Source organism: Mauremys mutica, chromosome 3, assembly GCF_020497125.1.
Source record: "Mauremys mutica isolate MM-2020 ecotype Southern chromosome 3, ASM2049712v1, whole genome shotgun sequence".
NCBI classification, from domain to species: Eukaryota; Metazoa; Chordata; order Testudines; family Geoemydidae; genus Mauremys; species Mauremys mutica.
In genome coordinates, this window is record NC_059074.1 from 200,389,314 (window position 1) to 200,404,636 (window position 15,323).

General features: G+C 45.4%; 1 long non-coding RNA gene across 3 annotated transcripts; it reads right to left on the reverse strand.

The window, feature by feature from the left end:
• On the reverse strand, positions 1–15,096 carry LOC123365616. 3 transcript variants are annotated; one of them, XR_006577664.1, is made up of 4 exons: positions 14,993–15,096; positions 1,918–2,012; positions 1,744–1,810; positions 1–143 (listed from the first exon to the last, which is right to left on the reverse strand). It is a non-coding gene; the product is annotated as an uncharacterized LOC123365616 (long non-coding RNA). The 3 variants fall into 3 exon arrangements; XR_006577665.1 differs by lacking the exon at positions 14,993–15,096 and adding an exon at positions 10,790–10,955; XR_006577666.1 differs by lacking the exon at positions 14,993–15,096 and adding an exon at positions 2,772–3,042.
• Positions 15,097–15,323: the final 227 nt, after the last annotated feature.

Sequence of the window (15,323 nt, forward strand, 5' to 3'; positions counted from 1 at the left end):
GGTAAAGCTGGGACAATTTTTCATCAGTTTCATTTGCTCTTATGGTGTATCCCCATCCCCTGATCTTCCTCTGTGGATTGAGATGGTCTTGTTTTGTGTGCATACAGGAACCAGCACAATGGTGCTCCCGGCCTGATTGGAACCTATGGGTACAATCATAATAATAAATAATATAAATATTTAATAAACAGCAGTTGGTGTGCTGTCATCACTGCTTAGGACACTACTCACAATCTCCCTGTTTGTTATCTCTCACCATATATTTAAGGTTGTAAACTCTTTGGGGTAGAATGCCTAGCACAATGGGTGCTAATCTCTGAATGGGATTACCACAATACATGCTGCCCTGCATCCTTACAGGCAAGTACAGTAAGAGATTCCACTGCCTGGGGACCCTTTGCCAGCATAGAGGCAGGGGGTAGATTTGCCCCTATTAGTTTGTGCTTGATAGCAGTGAATATAGTAACAGCCAGATGCAGGACATCTCTAATTGAAGGTGATATCAAAGCACAGAGGAAAGCCAAAGAAATACAGGATGTTCCTATAACCTTTATCTTTACACAATTAATAACTTTAGAATGCTATGACTTGTAAGCCTATTAAAAATTTTTCCAGCACCAAGAACAGTAAATGCCAACAAGTGGGCTGTTGAAACCTCAGACCAATACAGACATTTAAAAAGAATAAATGTGGACATGTTCTGAGGATCCCATGCTTTATCTTTCCAAAAGAATTTGTTCAAGCCTAAAGCTTGATGGCAGAAAATGTATTCTACATTTTCCTCAGTGACGTGTAGAATGCAAACTGCTCCTTTCAGCACCGAGATCTTTTAAGCCTATTCAACAATTCCATTACCAAAAACTACACACACATTTTTTGTAATCAAGAGTGAAACCAAGTCTTTTCAATGAATGCTTCACATTGGTATTTAAAAAACAGAGCGCGCACACACACGCCAGCACTCTGGGAGGAGGACCAGAAACATTTGATTCCAGAGTTAAAAAATTACAGTTCCATAAGGATCTGTTCAATCAAAATGGCTGCTAAGTGAAAAATAAAAAGTGTTCCTAGATCTGCATGGTAAACAGCAGATGTCACTCCAGTCTTCCGGTAGATAGAGTAGTGTAGCAGGGAGTATGTTTGCTTATCCTCAAGATAAAATGTATTTAAAATAATTATATCCATTAATATACTCTTTGTTGAGAAATACATAAAGCATTGGGGAGAATGGGGAAGGAGTTCAATTTTTTATTAGTTTGTATTCCAGAAAAAAATTCTGTTTTTGGACTTCCTCCATTTGTGCGGGGTGGGAAGGGTGGCTGGCAGGGGACAGAATAGGAGACATTCCTTTTTTGAAATAGTAACAGGTACCATAACAGAGTAACATTCACCCCTCCTGCAGAAAGGCAAGGGGGTTGGTATCTGTGAAATAATTGACACATTCAGACATTGCGCTTTGGGATTCTGCATTATTCTTATGGCTTTAAATTTAAGATCCAATAAACCTGTTGGGTAACCTACAGCAAACCATTCAAATGAAGCCTGGTGTGCAGAATACCACAGCGGACACCCTCAGCAGGACATTTTCACAGGAACAGGAATGGGAAATGGACCCTGTTTTCTTCACAACATATTTTGACATTGGCGAGTCCCCAAAATTGACTTATTTGCCGCAACCAAACCCAAGAAATGCTCCCAGCACTGCTCCAGAGCCAGACTTGGGCATCATCTGCCAGGAGATACCTTCCTCTGTCACTGGAACACAGGTCTCCTTTATGCCTTTCCTCCAATTCCTCTCACATTGAAGGTCCTGCTCAAGAAAAGAAAGAACAAAAAAGTTATTCGCTTAGCTCCCACCTGGCCAAGACAAACATGTTAGCAATGTGCCTGCCAATCACTCTGCAGTCCCTTCCTCACCTCCTTGCTCAGAATGCTGGACAGAGCCACCAGCCCAATTTACAGCTCCTCTGACTCAAGGCATGGCTCATTGATGGTTCAAAAGCAGAGATGTCCTGTTCAGAGGATGTGAAAGAGGTGCTATTACACAGAAGAAAAACCAACAACTCAACACACATATATGCAGAAATGGAAAATATTCCAAATCTGGTGAGACTCAAAACACGTTACCCCCACATCCACTCTATGGATTAGGATTAGCTCTAAATTCAGTAAAGGTACATCTCACAGCCGTAACCACCTTTCATCATAAGATAGATTGAAAACAGAGTAGCTATCTCTCATCCTACAACAAAAAGATTCCTGAAAGGTATGGGCAACCTCTTCTCACAGATCAGATGTCCTACACCAACATGGGACCTTAACCTGTCCCTCAAGTGTCTTAAAAAGCCTCATTTTGAACCCATGCCCACATGCTTGCTTATGCATCTGTCTGTGAAGACAGCTTTCCTAGTAGGCATCACCTGGGCTTGAAGAATCAGCAAAATAGGGGTTCTAATGGCGCACCCAGCCTTCACAATTCTCTTTAGGGATAAGGTCACACTGAGACCACACCCAAAGTGCCTCCTGCAAGTATCCTCTGCCTTCCATCTAAACCAACGTATTCACCATCCAATCTTTTCCCCAAAGCCTCACCATAACAAGAGAGAAGCAATATTACATACACTTGATGGCAAAAGAGCTTTGGCGTTCTATTTGGATAGAACAAAAAGCTTCAGGAAATCTCCTAAACTATTCCTTTCGATTGCAAAGAGATCTCAAGGAACCTCAGTCTCAAAACAAAGACCTTCCAGATGGATATCGAACCTCATTACCTCTTGCTATTGTATCTGCAATCTTCAGCCTCCGGCAATCTTCATTCCATGAGATCTGTTTCCAGTTCTGTAGCCTTCATCAAAAATGTTCCCATCACAGAAGTCTGAAGAGCAGCAACTTAGGCATCTGCTCATACTTTTGCAGAACATTATGCTATCACCCACGACTCTGCTTCTGATGCCATGTTTGGCTCCACCATATCATGATCAATATTACATTCAACTCCAAAGCCTTGGGGGTAACTACTGGAGAGTCACCGACTGTGGAGCACCCATAGGGACACTACCCGAAGAAGAAGAAGAAAGGGTTACTCGCCTTGTGCAGTAACTGTGGCTCTTCAAGATGTGTGTCCTTATGGGTGCTCCACAACCCGCTCTCCTCCCCTCTACTTTGGGGTTCTTAACAAGGGGCTCTGTGGTAGAGAAGGAATTGAGGGCAGTTCATCCATGCAGTGCTAGATAGCCTTGGGGCCAGGTATGAGACAGGGAGAGTTCAGGTGCAGGCTGAACTGACACTGCTACCTACAATCTCTGATCCGAGGCACAGGGATGTGGATACACCTACATTGGAGCACCCATAGGGGGACACATCTCGAAGGTTCACCGTTACCTCACAAGGTGAGTAACTCTTTCTTTTATCACAAAAGAGAAAAGTTCTTCCTGATGAGCTGAGTTAGGAGTAGTAGTTTTAAGCAGTTGAGTATTGTTTGAGTATGACCGATGATCCTATCTGTGACAAACTTACCTAGGGACATGGAGAATCCACTATCACTTGAAGTCTTCCGATGAAGACTGGAAGTCTTTCTAGATGAGATGGTTTTGTTGAACCAGAGATACAGGTTAGATGCTGGGATCACTGGGTGAAATTCTGTGGGTTGTGGTATGCTCAAGGTCCGACTAGATGACCACAATGGTCCCTTCTGGCCTTAAATTGCATGGGCCAAATCCAAAAGATTTTGTATTTATCCACAGCGAGAGCTTCAACATTGGGCCAGAGAGAGCAGACAAGCATGAGAATGACTATATAGCCTGCTGGTTAGAGCACTAACCTAGAAGGTGGGAGACTTAGGATCCAGTCCCCCTGCACCAATGGCTTTTAAAAGTTATTCATGCTAAGTGCAATAGCTTTAATAGGAGACTGCGGAGCCCCACATCAGAATAGCCCAGTAACTCAGGCACTGACCTGAGAGACAGCAGATTCAAATTCCTTCTCCCTTCAGGTGTGTGTGTGTGGGGACTTGAGCCAGGGCGCTCTCACATCCCAGATGAGTACCCAGATGAGCTAAAAGTTATGAGGAGGGCCTCCTCCCCACCCCCCCCCAGTCTTGCTAAAATAGCATTGGCACCTAATGCCAAGGGAGGGAGCCAAAAATCCCAAGCAGCCCAGTTTAGAAGCATACATCTCTGAGAGGGGGCGGGGTTTAGCCCACATCCTCATCTTGGAATCTTCCATTGGCTAGTTTAGGCAAGGAGCCACTGAGCATGCTGAGGTTTGTGAATCTTGTTTTGAGGCTCCTATCTCTCATTGAATAGGGGAACCTACGCCCCTAACTCAGGCTTTGTGAGTACCAGTGATTTCCTAGGCACCAAGAAGGTTAGGCATGGTGCTGAGGTGGCTTTATGGAGGTTTATGGGGAGATCTGCCCATGCATGAGGGGCAGCATGGGAGAAAGCACCAAGGTGCTTGTTTGAAAGTGTGACAAGTGGGTGACAAAGACTGGTATCACTGGCAGAGTGGAGTCTGGCGCTGACATCTTGATAGTATATAAGAGATGATAGATAAGGTGGGGATAGGGCATGAAAGTGAAGGCAAGTGGTCTGTTTGATGCAGTGGAGGATACAAAGAGAGGAGGGACATGATCAATCTGAGGATCTAGGAAAATAATTTTTGCAGCTGTGTTTTAAACGGAGAGCGTTTGCAGTCCCATGGCTCACAAAATTGTAGTGAGTACAGAGCTACCCTTCCCCCACTGGAAAACATACACCCACAGCCTGGGAATAAGCAGGCTGAACCATATGATATAAAAAAAAAGTGCAACCTTCATGGTCACCTATGCACTGGGCCATTGGGGGGGAAGCGTGCTTCCATGAACTCCCCATAGGCTGGCTAGAGTAAGGCTGCAGAGCTTTGCCATTAGCTAAATGTCACAATTTGTCCTTTGTTTTTCTTACAATATTACAAAAAATTGGTTCAAGGTAGGCAAGCAAAGACATAAGATTTCAGCTTTGGACTGCATAGCAGAGAGATTCAGAAACGCTGCTTCAAATGCTGCAGAGGAGAAGGACCTTGCACCAAGAGTAGCAGAATTTATGAAAATATCGAGAGGTCAGTGCTAGATGGCTGGACAGGAAGGATAGTCCAGCAGCTAGGGCATTAGCCTGATGTACAATTCCTTGCTCTGTAGCAGGCTTCCTGAGTGACCTTGGACAAGTCACTTAGTCTCAGTGCTGCAGTTACCCATCTGTGAAATGGGGATAATTGCACTTCCTTACCTTACACGGGTCGAGTGGTGTTATGATCACTACACTACAGATTGAGAGCTATACAGTCATCATTACTAGAATATCTGAGTAAATAGAAATGGGGAGAGAAGGAGAAAGACTGTCCATGAGGCAGGATATAGCAAGTCCTTATGGATAAAGGCTAGGAATTATTTTCGAGGGGTCTGTACACTTTGTAAGTGCCCTCCCCCAGTAGGTACAAACTTTTGGCTGGTTGTAACAGAAGAACTGGATGAAGACCGAGCTGGGTGGAAATTCAAGCTCATCCCAGCCAGCTACATACAAGTCTGTTGGATCTAACCCAAGCTATGCAGATTCAGGCCCCAATTCTGCTATTGCAGAATTTGGTCAATGATGAACTTGGTCAAACCCCTGGGCCTGAGCACAGGCCCATTGACTTCAGTGAGGCTCTGAGGGAGTCTGATCAGATTCTCAGTTGGGGGATTGCTTCAAATGCAATGCAAAGCCAGAAAAGACCTTCGCTCGAGGTTGCCATTCCCACAGTACAAGGAATGTTTTCTGTTTGCTGAACGGTGACATTAATACCTCAGCTCCTCTAAGGTCACCCATCCTTAAGAAACAAAGTGACAGAGGGGATACACATTTTTTCATGCAAGGCATGTTACATCCATCATTTGGGAAACAGAGACCCAAAGGGTGCCACTAGGATCACCACAACCGGGTAGAAGGACCAAGCGTGACTCTGGGGGCTGCTTGATCCTGCACAGAGCAGGAGGACTGTGTTCTAGGCAGAGCAGGATGTACATATTTATGAACGGGACACTGAATTCAAGGGATCTTGGTTCTAGTGTGTGGCTAGCGAGTTACTCCTGCCTAGTAAGGCCAATGAGAGAAGCATCTAGTTTTCTTACTTACAGTCGCACACAACTCGTGTCTCTTCAGACCACACCCATTTATATCTTGCCTCCCTTTTTACCTCACTCTAGAAAACGGGAGTGGGATGTGGCACAGCATGTGATTAAATGGTTCAGTGCAGATGAAAGAGTCCAGTGCTTAACCCCAATTGCACCCACTCTGGATCACACTGGCATCCGAACAGCCATGATGAGAGGGATAACTTGTAAGGCAAAGCGAGAGATAAAATTGTGACTTCCTTCACTCCAGGCCTTGGGTCATCCCCTGTACGTGCTACTCCCTAGAGAGACTTTCACCCACTGGTTTGGCCATGGGGTCATTGCAGCTTGGAATCAGATGAGCTCTCCCTTGCCTTAGGGGCTGAGCAGGAGACTGAGCCTAGGAATCAAACCAGGGATTTCCATATGGTAGCAGGGAGAGAGAACCATAAAGCAGTTTTTTTAAAAATACATCCCTAATTCTATAAGGAATCCTCCACCATTACCAAGGTTATGCTCCTTTATACATGATGGCCAACAATCACTACCAGTTATCAGAATTTGAATCCAGAACGGCAGATGCAGGGAGGTTGTGAAGTTGCCTTGGGAATGAATATTCACAGTAAACCCACTACAGAGGGCTGCATATGTGACTCACTGCTCTGTAATGATCCAAATAGCAGAGACATTTTAGATTGCTGATGCCTGAACAGTCGCATCTCTGACTAGACAGCTGCATTAAGATATTGTAAATGTGCGAAGCAGCAGCATGCTGCCCCAACAGCTCAACTGCAAAGCATAATGTCAGATGGAAGAATCGCTAATGAAGTCCTATGCAGTGTGATCATATCACAGGCAGCCAAGCATCATGCATAATGTAACTGCAGCTGCTAACAGCAGGCTCCCACATTATTAAATTAAACTGGTTTTTAATAGGCCCAGGGAGCTGATCTTGGGAGTGTTTTCTGATGTGATCTCACATCCCCTCACAAATGCACTGAGAGAATTATTTGCATTACTGTAGGGCTGAGCTGCCCCTCTCAACATCAGTTCCCCATTGTGTTAGGTGCTGTACATACACAGTGGAGACAATCCCTACCCCAAAGTGCTTACAAGCTAAATGGTTAGAACATACAGGTAGAGGACCAGGAAGAGAGGCCACAGGGGTTAAAGTGCCCTGTGTCACACAGGAAGCCTGAAGCAGAGTTGGGAATTGAACTCTGGTTGCCTGAGTCCCATGCCCGTGCCATAACTGCAAGGGCCTCTTTCTTCCCTTAAGAAAGCTGAAGTTTTTCCATTTACATCTGGAGGATCTTTATGGTTTGCAGAATAAAGACTCATTTGAAATGAACATGGGGGGGGGGTTATTTTCTGGCCATGTTTATACCAGATACCTTGGCACTTAGCTAAAATTGAATCTATAACCATGTGGGGAACTGGTGTGCAAGTGTACAGTCCACAGATAACAGCATTAAAGGTTAGCTCCTGCAAGATGCCAGGTACCCTCAGCTCCAGGGATGTGACTGTCCTTTCAAACACACACCAGGATGCTTTCGTGAAGGTGTGTGTTAGGGTTGCAAAAGCCTCATCCAGGGAAACAAAAACCACACTTAAATGCTCTGTGTTCTGACTTTCAATCTGCTCTGCCTGGGTCAGAAGATTTCTGCCTGGAGCAGCCAAACAGAGCAAAGAAAGGCAGAACTCTGCCACAGCTCACTGCAGTCTCCTCGCTCACTTCTGGCAGCCATAGATAGGGGAGAAGTGAGGGACCATCAGGTACCCACCCACCTCTTCCATCCTCCGCCCCCGAGCATCCAAAGCGGGGGCTTTGCACTGACCAGGTTGGGTCATCAGTTTATCTCAGGAGTACAACACCCCACAATCTGGGAACAGTGGTGAAGTATTATGGTGAAGAGGATCATATAAGTACCTAGATAGATACGTTTGGCCTTAAATAATGGTTGGCCCAAAGCACACTCAGGATGTACCCAGTGTGAAGTAGGGCTGCATAAAACATTTTATAATTATCAAAGCAATACCTGTATCTATGGCATTATCTGTCCCCCATTACCATAGCATCTGAGTGCCTCACAATCTCTAATTAATATAATATACAAAATAATACAATATAATATATTTATCCTCACCCGCTGTTAGGGAGGGAAGTACTATTCCCCATCAATAAAAGGGGGAAATAGAAGCAAGAGAGACTATGACTTGCCCAAGGTCACACAGGAAGTCTGTGGCAGAGCACAGAGTTTCCCAAGTCTTAGGCTAGTGCCTTTGTCACTGGACTACTCCTCCACTCACTCACCTTCCCCCAGGGACAAGTATTTATAGTTCTAGAGAACCCACACAAGACGACGGAGGAGGAAAAATCAGCACCAAGCATCCCAAAAGTAGAGCTTGGGACATCATGCAAGTGGTTACTTGTATTTTCATATAGCCTTGTGCATTTCAGATACAATCTACATGCTAAGTTTTATATCTATCTAATTGATGGCAGTATTTTCCCATGCAGCAAATAAAGCACTGTATACCCAGACCATCAGACTCTTCTTATCTGGCCATGACTGATTCCCAGAGCAACTATTAATCTATGTAAGATTAAAACCTTATACTTGCTCACTTTATCAAGGCAGCCACGTACTGTACCATGCCTGAAAATGCCCCAGCTACTTTACTCTCAAATACATATTGTGGAATCAACTATGGAGAGCCATCAATCTTCACCCATGTACTGACCTTGCAGGGAAGAGAATCCTAGACACCTTTCTTCTTGTTAACCCACCTGGCTCCTTCCTATATTCTGTGGGGAAGCAGGAATTCACCCCAAAAAGCCAACTTATTAAACAGATGTGGTTTGTCATATCAGGACATTTATTAAGGACATTTGAGTCAACCAGAAATGCACCATTGTCATCACCCATAGAAGATTAATACATACAGCTTCTTGGATCATCTCCCCTTTGAAGACCAATATAATCACTGGAACAGAACTCCATCGATTTCTGGAGTGATATGTAGCATACAACAGGCATTTGTATTATGCAGTTACTAGAGCACATCCTAGAAAAAACATTCCCCAAAGCCCATCAAATAATCCACAGTTTCTTCCTCACTCAATAACTTATCCCTCCCCACTTGAAAGAGTCTGAGAGAACTTTTGTGGCTGTAACTCCTTTACTTTAATAATATCTGCCTCTACACAAAGGAATCACTGCTAGAGCACCCCCTCCTGGCTGGGGATAGCAGCTCGTTCATCATCGTGCACCCTCTTCCAACAGCGTGGTCTCTCTTTCTGTGACTCAGCCCTCTGGCCAGGTCACTAAAGTCTCTCCCTTTCAGGGTATCACTGTTCCACACAGACAGTGTCCTTCACAACACTAGCCATCTGGAGGGGATAAAAACTGAGGAGGTTTTTTTTTTTAATCTTGGAGGTTTTATATTGTTATTTAACTTTTTTTTTGAAGTGGGCCTATTTAAAAGCAAATCTGACATTAATACAAAATAAATTAAGGCCTAAAAATATAAATAAATATGCTGAATCTATGAGTCACTATTAAAAACTGAGTTAAAAAGCTGCTTTTCCATATAAACAGAATCAGAGAAAAAAACATCAAACTTTTGTGGTCAAGCTTTGTAAACATGGCACAATAGGTCATGTATTAAGGGCTTGTTTCGCTTAATAAAAACAAATTTTATATGCTGTGGTGTGTTTAATTAAATTTCAGTTACCATCCAAATGCACCTTGACACACAACAGGATCAAAAAGTTAATGGTCTGTTAACAAAGCAATATGTCCTTCAGCATTTTCTAAAATACTACTGAAAGTAGTAAGATATATATTTGCTTAAATAAATGTAAGTGATTATACTGTACCCCTCCCAGGTACCAAAAGGATGTACCAATCTAGCGTAAAGGCTCTATTTAGTTGTAAATCAACATGTTTTAATGGGTATGTCAACCCATGAGAGAATGTACCTTTCTTTAGAAGGTAATAAACGCAAATAGTAAAGTTGCTTAAAATAAATGATTGTTAATCAAGGCATTCTAGTTGGTGATTTAAATAGCCTTGATTGAAATCAACCCACACTGCTGGTCATCAGCGATGTCTGTGATGGGTTGCCCTCCTTGAAGGTACCACCTGATGTAATGAGATACCACTCAGCCTGCCTGTTCTGCCAGCCTGCGCCCTCTTTAACCTGTCTGGCTGAGCCAGGCTCTTAAGCCTCCTCTAGCACGCACACAGGCAGGGCCACACCCAGCTGCAGAAAGACAGACACTGAGATCAGCTCTGGGAAGACTCAGCTTAAGGGACTTGCCCCAGCACTCAGGTGCCCACCTCCCTTGGAGTGCAGACCCAAAGGTATATTGTCTTGCGCTGTGCAGATTTTTCTATACAGCGCATGCTCATAAAAAATTCACCCTCTCCCTCAATGTGGAAAGAGATACGCACAACTTCTTGCCCTCCCAGTTAGAAGTTGCACACACTGGTTTTAATAATAAACAAAAACAAATTTACTAACTATAAAAGGCAGATTTTGAGTGATTATAAGGGATAGCCAACAGAACAAAGCAGATTACTAAGCAAAACAGAACACACAAACTAAGCTTGATTCACTTATGAAACTGGCTACAAATACACCCTAATTTCTCACCCTAAATGTTGTTTCAGGTGGATTGCAAAGGTTCTTGAAAGCCAGCTGCATTGGCCTGCAGCTTGAAACTTCAGGTATTATTGCTCACAGGCTAGACACCTGTCCAGCCTAGCCTCAACTCTTCTCCCCTCAGATCAGTTCTTGTTTCCAGGTGTTTCCCAGTGTCTCGTTGGTTGGGGAGGCAGAGGAGAAACTCGATGTCATTCCCCTGCCTTATATAGCTTTTGTGTATGGCAGGAACCCTTTGTCTTCCAGTGGAAAAACACTGGCATTCCAAGGAGGGGTCCAGTACCAGGTGACTCAGTCACATGTCTCTGCAGGGCTGTGGCAGCCATTACTCACAGGCTGTCTGGAGCATCCACAGGGAGACTAAGCTCTTGCACAGTCCATTTTCTCCGCCGATGGGCCATCAGCCCTGTCTGGCTTTTTCATTGTTGTACCTGAAGGACTAGTTGTGGGTGTCACCCAAAATAGCACATTTGAAATACAGATACATGGTCAATATTCCTAGCTTCAGATACAAAAATGATACTTGCATACAAATTGGATAAACATATTCAGTAGATTAGGGATGGGCAAACTTTTTGGCCTGAGGGCCACATCTGGGTACGGAAATTGTGTGGTGGGCTATGAATGCTCACGAAATTGGGGGTTGGGGTGTGGGAGGGGGTGAGGGCTCCGGCTGGGGATGCGGGCTCTGGGATGAGGCTGGGGATGAGGGTTGGGGGTGCAGGAGAGTACTCCGGGCTGGGACTGAGAGGTTCGGAGGGCAAGAGGGGGATCAGGACTGGGTCAGGGGGTTGGGGTGTGGGAGGGGGTCAGGGGTACAAGCTCTGGGTGGTGCTTACCTCAAGCAGCTCCCAGAAGCAGCAGCATATCCCTCCTCTGGCTCCTATGCGAAGGTGCAGCCAGGTGGCTCTGTGTGCTGCCCTGTCTGCAGGCATCACCCCTGCAGCTCCCATTGGCTATGGTTCCCGTCCAATGGGAACTGCGGGGGTGGCGCTTGGGGCGGGGAGCAGCATGTGGAGCCCCCTGGCTTCCCCTACGCATAGGAGCCAGAAGGGAGGGAGACATGCCGCTGCTTCCAGGAGCCATGGCACATGCAGAGCAAGACAAGCCCATGACCCAGGGAGCTCAAGGGCCGAAGTAAGACGTCTAAAGGGCCAGATGCCCACCCCTGCAGTAGGTCTTAACCTTTTCAATGATACCTCACATGACCCCTCTTGCATAAAACATACCTTAGTCATGCCATATTCATATCATAACCATATTTCTGTGAAGAATATGGGGTGTAACGTCACAATGTCTTCTGCCCCTTTAGGCCTCATCTACTCTTGACAGAAGAGTGGAATGGAAGCAATTCCAGGGCTTCTCCCAGAAGTCTTTGAACCAGACTCGGAAGCAAAACACAAGCTACATCAATAGCAACTTCCGCCATCTCTCCAGACTTGACTTTTTAATCCAGCCTGGATCTTCCCCCGCTCTCTGTTCTTCTGCAGGACCCCGATTCTCAAGAGTTATCTCCCTGGAGTCTTCCTCTACCTGGCTCCTCCGCTCCCATCTAATCCCAAGGCCATCTGCCTGCTGGGCGGCCTTCTCCCAGACCCCTTCAGAACTCTCCTTTCACCCCATTGCCCTCGGAACCTGGGACAGGCCCTGGTAGCAGATTCCCTCCTTAAGCCTCTGCAGTTGGACACCTCCCTGGATTTCCTTCTTTGGAAGTTCACATATTGCCCTTTTGATAGGGCTCACTAATGCAGTGTGCACCCACCTAGCAGCTTCACGGTATTTCTCCAGGTTCCTCTCTCTATTGCTCAAAGAGGACCTGAAGCGGTTCCCCCACCACCACCACCACCCCGCTTGGAAATTATAGTTGGTTTGGGAGCCCCATCACCTGGGGCTCAAGCCAAAGCCTGAGCAACTTAGCTGTGTGGGGCCCCAGGAAATTACCCTGCTTGCTACCCCCTCATGCCAGCCCTGGTTTTTAATCTACAGGATATGCAGAAAACCATGTTGTGGCACAGGTGGGCTGTGGAATTTTTATAGCATGTTTGGGGGGTAGGAGGGAGGCTCAGAAAGAAAAAGGTTGAGAACCCCTGTTCTAGAAGACCCTGGCAGCTATCCTTCCACAAGCTGCTCTGCAGAAACAGGTACCCCAGATCCTTCCACAGTCTCTCCCCCACTGAGAAAGGCTGCCCTCTCTGATTGTAGGCATTGCTGCTGGGTTGCTGTCACATGACCCTCAAGTCACCTGATTCAGACTCAGGCCAAATGTAGGACCTTAGCCCTTTACAGACCCAGCTCACCCTGTGCAAGCACATAGTTCTTATCTAACATATTACTGTGTGCCCAAAGATATGGTACATTACTTGATCCTGGTCTATCGATGTCAATAGAAGCTTTCCCACTGCAATGAGTGGGCTCAGGATCAGGCTTCTACTGAGCAGACTTGATCCAGCTTTAAGTTTTCCTTATAACTAATATTGTATTCCTTTAGATTTGACATTGAGAAAAAAATACCTCTACAGATGCTCTGAATGTCCTAACAGTAATTAGATTTACAGTCACCACCCAGCAGTATTAAAACTCATACCAGTAAACTGCCAGCCAGCAGCCTTAAATAATTAAATGGAGACAATTCAAATTAGTAATACTTTTTGATCAGTAAAAGTATTTTATCTTGAAGGAAACAGATTGCTAACTCACTGCAAACCTCATGACATTTGGTGTTTTTTTCTTACATCCCCAGCTCCTGGAGTCCTGTGACCACCTTGGAGTCTCAGCTTTCATTTAAACAAAATGAAATTCCAGGCCAGTATGCTCATAGAGGAAAAACTCAAAGCCATGAACCCTAGAAGGCAAATAAGAATAATCCTAAATTATTTTATTTTTTTAAATTTAGGGGTCCTGAGTTCATGTTTTTTGAATGCTTGGGCTGGCCATAGGGGCTTTGCAGACTATAAGCTACACTGTAGTGTTTATGCCACAGCCGTGTATGGGGACACTGTGGAGCCATGCTTCCTCGGTGGGCACATGGTAGCATTCTGCCCCAGACAGGCAGCAAATACCTCCTGGAGTTCCACCCCTCCTCCCCCCCGCTTCATGCAGAGAAATAGACCCCCCAGAGCATGGCTCACACAGAGTGGTATAGGAGCCAGAGTTCCACCTTGTCGCCATGCTTCCAGCATCCGTTTGAGGCACTCATGTCTCCCCCCCCCCCAAGTAGTTAGGGAGCCATTTTTGTGCTTGTTTGAGTACAGGGACTGCCGTTCTACCTGGACTTGATATGAGCTGTGCAAGGCCTACGGGAGACTCCTTTGTCGCTCCCACTACTGCACACTTGTATAGGGGCTAGGCAGAATCTCAGAGCAACCCCTTGTGAGCAGGTTTGGCACTGCAGGTAAGCCTCATAAGAGCAGCCGTACTGGGTCAGATCCAAAGGTCCATCTAGCCCAGTATCCTGTCTACCGACAGTGGCCAATGCCAGGTGCCCCAGAGGGAGTGAACCTAACAGGCAATGATCAAGTGATCTCTCTCCTGCCATCCATCTCCACCCTCTGACAAACAGAGGGTGGGGACACCATTCCTTACCCATCATGGCTAATAGTCGTTAATGGACTTAACCGCCATGAATTTATCTAGTTCTCTTTTAAACCCTGTTATAGTCCTAGCCTTCACAACCTCCTCAGGCAAGGAGTTCCACAGGTTGACTGTGCACTGTGTGAAGAACTTCCTTTTATTTGTTTTAAACCTGCTGCTCATTTCATTGGGTATTATAGGAACAAGTAAATAACTTTTCCTTATTTACTTTCTCCACATCACTCATGATTTTATACACCTCCATCATATCCCCCCTTAGTCTCCTCTTGCCTTACTGCTCTCCCATTGGGGCATTAGACATCTCCCGTAAAGGGATCTGGGCCAAGGGAGCAAAAAAACCAAAAAAGCCTAATAAAAAAATAAGTATGGCCCCTTTAATAAGGAATCACAGAAGGAATATTTGTATTAACAGCTCAAGAAGCCCTTCCCTTAAACAAAGTCTCTGAGCCTGTTCAGGCTTGTCTTCAGGAACCTGGAGGAGAGATTTCCCACCATGGCAAGCTAGCTTTGAGTCCCCGCTCTCTTGCTGTTCCTAACCCTGAAGGAGAGCCCTATGAAGCTTGCCCTTTCACCAACAGAAGTCAGTTCAATAAAAGATATTACCTCAGCTGCTCTGTCTCCCTGTTTAAATAGGTCACTCTTAGGGTGAAGCAGGGAGTTTCCTTGATTATACTCAAAGGGTTCTGATGATGAGCTCCTTGCTGACCCTTATAGGGGTAGCACATGCCTTCACTCTGGCTGTGTATAAATACAGCACCAGGAGCAGTCAGTTGTCTCTTGGGAGGACCAGCCCAGCTGACTCACAGAGCAAATACATAGTTTGCAGGAAATGAGGATAGGGGAGAGCTCTGCCTTTATAAAAACATCCATTGGATTTGTAACATTGGCACAGAGCACACAAGACCTCCACTTTATGTAAGGGTCTCATCAAATA